Below are 6,000 nucleotides of genomic sequence, written 5' to 3'. Positions count from 1 at the left end.
CCGAGCCTGCCCAACCTTACCTGGTTGAATGCTCCCCGTAGCCCGACCAGTGCGGGGAGGTGGAATAACCCGCACTGGGCTGTGTTGGCGAACCGGGGACACCATGCGTAAGGCTGGTGCCATGTATGCCGGCCCGAGGAGACGCACTGGAGACCAGACGCGTTGAGCCGGCTTCATGGCACCTGGCTCAATGCTCAATCTAGCCCGGCCGATACGTGGAGCTGGAATGTACCGCACCAGGCTATGCACACATACAGGAGACACCGTGCGCTTTACCGCATAACACGGTGTCTGCCCGTACTTTCGCTCTCCACGGTAAGCTCGGGGAGTTGGCGCAGGTCTCCTACCTGACTTCGCCACACTCCCTTGTAGCCCCCCCCCAATACATTTTTGGGCTTGACTCACAGGCTTCCAGCCTCGCTTCCGTGCTGCCTCCTCATACCACCGCCTCTCGGCTTTAGCTGCCTCCAGCTCTTCACGAGGGCGGCGATATTCTCCAGGTTGTGCCCAGGGTCCCTTACCGTCCAGAATTTCCTCCCATGTCCAGAAATCTTGCGATCGCTGCTGCTGCTTTTTCCCACGCTGCTTGGTCCTTGGTTGGTGGGTGATTCTGTAACGCTCGTCTTCCTCCTCATCTGAGGATGAGCAAGGATCGGACCAAAATGCAGCGTGGGTTGAATGCATAATATATTTAATAATAATAACGAAGACGAAAACACACTTCAACAAACTACAAAATAATAAACAACGTTAACAGACCTGAACTTGAGAACACATAAAACAATGAACGCACGAACAGGAACAAAACGAACGAACGAAACGAAACAGTACCGTGTGGTGAACAAACACAGACACAGCAACAATCACCCACAAACAAACAGTGAGAACAGCCTACCTTAATATGGTTCTCAATCAGAGGAAACGTAAAACACCTGCCCCTAATTGAGAACCATATCAGGCTAATACATTGAACCCAACATAGAAACACATAACATAGAATGCCCACCCCAACTCACGCCCTGACCATACTAGGGAGCCAAAGACAAAATAAAGGAAATAAGGTCAGGAACGTGACAGTAATTGTCTATGTCTATGTTGCATGTGTGCACGTAGTTTGTATAGCTTCACGATCGTTAGTTGTTTTTGTATTAGTTTGTCAGTGTTCTTCAGTTGTCGTCTTCGTTATATTAAAAGAAGATGCATTCATATCACGCTGCGCCTTGGTCCACTCATTCACCTAAAGACGATCGTGACACAAACAGCATACTGTAAGCACAAATTCAGTAAAAATGCAAACAGACAGTAAATATATTTTGTATATGCAAAAGAAGAAAAATAGGCCTATTTGTAATACTGTATTGTATATTTGACCAATTGTACGGAATAGACAAAGAAACTGTCAAAATACAGTAAAATCATGTCAAGAAACAAATGATCCAATCCAACAACAAAATCTGTCATGTCTGTTGTTTTGGTCCGGCCACAGATTTTCATCAACACCACAGGCGATATTCTCCTTGGTCCAGATCATCAACACCACAGGCGATATTCTCCTTGGTCCAGATCATCAACACCACAGGCGATATTCTCCTTGGTCCAGATCATCAACACCACAGGCGATATTCTCCCTGGTCCAGATCATCAACACCACAGGCGATATTCTCCTTGGTCCAGATCATCAACACCACAGGCGATATTCTCCCTGGTCCAGATCATCAACACCACAGGCGATATTCTCCTTGGTCCAGATCATCAACACCACAGGCGATATTCTCCTTGGTCCAGATCATCAACACCACAGGCGATATTCTCCTTGGTCCAGATCATCAACACCACAGGCGATATTCTCCTTGGTCCAGATCATCAACACCACAGGCAATATTCTCCTTGGTCCAGACAGCGGGGGAAATATCTTCTGGCATTCACAACTGACAGGACTCTGCTGGAATGTCACCACATGGTGGGAGACACATGGTGGGAGATGAATTTTAAACCTGGGATGGTCATGGAACCAATTGCGGACCTGAGCAGCCCGATGGAAACCCACGTTGTCCCAAATTAGAACATACATTTGCTGCTCAGGATCACCTGGCCCTCTCTGCTCAGGACCACCTGGCCCTCTCTGCTCTGGATCACCTGGCCCTCTCTGCTCTGGATCACCTGGCCCTCTCTGCTCAGGATCACCTGGCCCTTTCTGCTCAGAGTTTACAGGCAACATCAATGAGTCTCTAAATGTTTCAACAGTGTAATACTATTACATTACATACTTGGACATATTCATACCGTTTATCCTTCACTGTTTGGCAATTTCTTTCAAATGGGACTCTGTAGATTTGCTTCATCCGAAGATGGTTTTTCTTAAGGATGCGGGCTATGGTTGATAAGCTCACTCTGATGTTATGAAAGATGGCAGGGTTTTCAATAATCTGTTGTTGGATTTCCCAGAGTCTTATGGCATTATTTTCAACTACTGTTTGCACAATGGCATCCTCCTGTTCACCTGTAAAGAGACACGTTCTACCACCACGTACACTACAGGTCAAAAGTTTTGGAACACCTGCTCATTCAAGGGTTTTTCTTTATATTTACAATTTTCTACATTGTAGAATAATAGTGAAGACATCAAAACTATGAAATAACACATATGGAATCATGTAGTAACCAAAAAAGTTTCAAAAAATCGATTTAATATAATATAAATCAAAATCGATTTAATATTTGAGATTCTTCAAAGTAGCCACCCTTTGCCTTGATGACAGCTTTGCACACTCCTGGCATTCTCTCAACCAGCTTCATGAGGTAGTTACCTGCAATGCATTTCAATGAAGAGGTGTGCCTTGTTAAACGTTCATTTGTCAAATTTCTTTCCTTCTTAATTATGGCTAGCCGGTGAAATTGGAGGGCGCGCAATTCAAATAAATAATCGTAATATTAAACATTTATGAACATATAAGTATCTTATAGCCTTTAAAAGCTTAAATTATTGTTAATCTAACTGCATTGTCCAATTTACAATAGGCTTTACAGCGAAAGCATACCATGCGATTGTTTGAGGCTGGCACCCCACATCAACATATTTTTCAACCAGCACAGGCTTCATAAAATCACAAATAGCGATTAAATAAATCACTTACTTTTGAAAATCTTCCTCTGTTTGCAATCCCAAGGGTCCCAACTACAACATGAATGGTCGTTTTGTTAGATAAAATCCTTCTTTATATCCCAAAAAGTCTGTTTAGTTGGCGCCATCGATTTCAGTAATCCACTCATTCAACATGCAGACAAAGGAGTCCAAAAAGCTACCGCTAAACTTAGGTCAAACAAGTCAAACTACGTTTCTAACTAATCCTCACGTACCCGGAAATGTAAATAAACTATAATATTTCATACTGGAAGAAGTATGTTCAATAGAAAAGTTAAATTAGTAGGAGCGCCTCCTCTTCGTCGCGCGCCGACAGACTGATTTTCCACTGGGACTCTTTGTACCAAAACTCCAAATTCTTCCTCTTTTTTAAAGAAACAAGCCTGAAGCAATGAACAAAGACTGTTGACATCTAGTGGAAGCAATAGGATTTGCAATCTGGGAGCTGGAATTACATAGGACCCATAGCTTTCCATTATAAGAGCCTGGGACCCTAAAAAAAAAAAAATCAGGTTGGTTTTTCGCCTGCCATATCAATAGTGTTATAGTCTCATACATTTTCTTAACATTTCTACAAACTTCAATGTGTTTTCTATCCAATGCTACAAATTATATGCATATCCTGGCTTCTGGGTCTGAGTAACAGGCAGTTTACTTTGGGCACGTCAATCAGGCAGGAAATTCAGAAAAATAGACCCTATACCTTTAATGCATTTGAGCCAATCAGTTGGGTTGTGACAAGGTAGAGGTGGTATACAGAAGATAGCCCTATTTGGTAAAAAACAAAGTCCATATTATGGTAAGAACAGCTCAAAAAAGCAAAGAGAAACGACAGTCCATCATCACTTTAAGACATGAAGGTCAATCAGTACGGAACATTTCAAGATCTTTGAAAGTTTCTTCAAGTGCAGTCGCAAAAACCATCAAATGCTATGATGATATTGACTCTCATGAGAACCGCCACAGGAAAAGAAGACACGGAGTTACCTCTGCTGCAGAGGATAAGTTCATTAGAATTAACTGCACCTCAGATTCCATCCCAAATAAATGCTTCACAGAGTTCAAGTAACAGACACATCTCTACTGTTCAGAGCAGACTGTGTTAATCAGACCTTCATGGTCGAATTGCTGCAAAGAAACCACTACTAAAGGACACCAAAAAGAAGAAGAGACTTAATTGGGCCAAGATGCACGAGCAATGGACATTAGACCGGAGGAAATGTTTCCTTTGGTCCGGAGTCCAAATTGGAAAGTTTTGGATCCAACCACCGTGTCTTTGTGAGACGCGGTGTAGGTGAATAGATGATCTCCGCATGTGTGATTCCCACTGTAAAGCATGGAGGAGGTGTAATGTGTGGGGGTGCTTTGCTGATGACACTGTCTGTGTTTATTTAGAATTTAAGGCACGCTTAACCAGCATGGGCTACCACAGCATTCTGCAGCGATACACCATCCCATCTGGGCTTAGTGGGACTATCATATGTTTTTCAACAGGACAATGACCCAAAACACACCTCAGGCTGTGTAAGGGCTATTTTACCAAGAAGGAGAGTGATGGAGTGCTGCATCAGATGACCTGGCCTCCACAATCCCCCGACCTCAACCAAATTGAGATGGTTTGGGATGAGTTGGACGGCAGAGTGAAGGAAAATCAGCCAATAATTGCTCAGCATATGTGGGAACTCCTTCAAGACTGTTGGAAAAGCATTCCAGGTGAAGCTGGTTGAGAGAATGTCAAGAGTGTGCAAAGCTGTCATCAAGGCAACAGGTGGCTATTTGAAGAATCTCAAATATAAAATATCTTTTGATTTGTTGAACAATTTTTTGGTTACTACATGATTCCATATGTGTTATTTCATAGTTTTGATGTCTTCACTATTAGTCTACAATATAGAAAATAGAGAAAATAAAGAAAAACCCTTGAATGAGTAGGTGTGTCCAAACTTTTAACCGGTGATGCATGTGATGGTCGTCTTTCAGTTCTACAAAAACAAAATAGCCTGCAGTACATTAAACACTACAGTAATACAGTAAACAAGATAAACATGTTACAAAGTAGCATAGCTCCCAATTTCATAAATACATTAAACATTTACATTGTTTCCCCTTACAGTATGTATTGGAATCTACAGTCTTTATGTTGTACTACTGTCAAGTAGTAAAAGTAGTAGAGAGGTCCATCGTCTGCAGTACAAACCTCTTCTCATTGTGGAACGTCCGGATGATGGATTCTACTGTGAAGCGCCTCAGATTGGGCTGCACTCTCAGCCCAGCCTCTCTCAAGGTCAAACCGGGGTTGACCACATAGTCCACCACAGTCACCCACATTTCATCAGAGATTACTCTCCTTGTTCTTGGTCTTCCTCCACCTCCACCTCCACTTCTATCTTCACCTCCACTTCTATTCCCACCTACACCTCCACCTCCACCTCTACCTCCACCTCCACCTCCACTTCTATCTTCACCTCCACTTCAATTCCCACCTACACCACCACCTCTACCTCCACTACCACCTCTACCTCCACCTCCACTTCTATCTTCACCTCCACCTCTACCTCTACCACCACCTCCACCTCTACTTCTATCTTCACCTCCACTTCTACCCCCACCTAGACCTCCACCTCTACCTCTACCACCACCTCCACCTCTACTTCTATCTTCACCTCCACCTCTACCACCACCTCCACCTCTACGTCTATCTTCACCTCCACTTCTACCAACACCTCCACCTCTACTTCTATCTTCACCTCCACCTCGACCACCACCTCCACCTCCACTTCTATCTTCACCTCCACTTCTACCCCCACCTAGACCTCCACCTCTACCTCTACCTCTACCACCACCTCCACCTCTACTTC

Source organism: Salvelinus namaycush, chromosome 29 (assembly GCF_016432855.1).
Source record: "Salvelinus namaycush isolate Seneca chromosome 29, SaNama_1.0, whole genome shotgun sequence".
Taxonomy (NCBI): Eukaryota; Metazoa; Chordata; class Actinopteri; order Salmoniformes; family Salmonidae; genus Salvelinus; species Salvelinus namaycush.
This window is presented reverse-complemented; position numbering follows the sequence as displayed.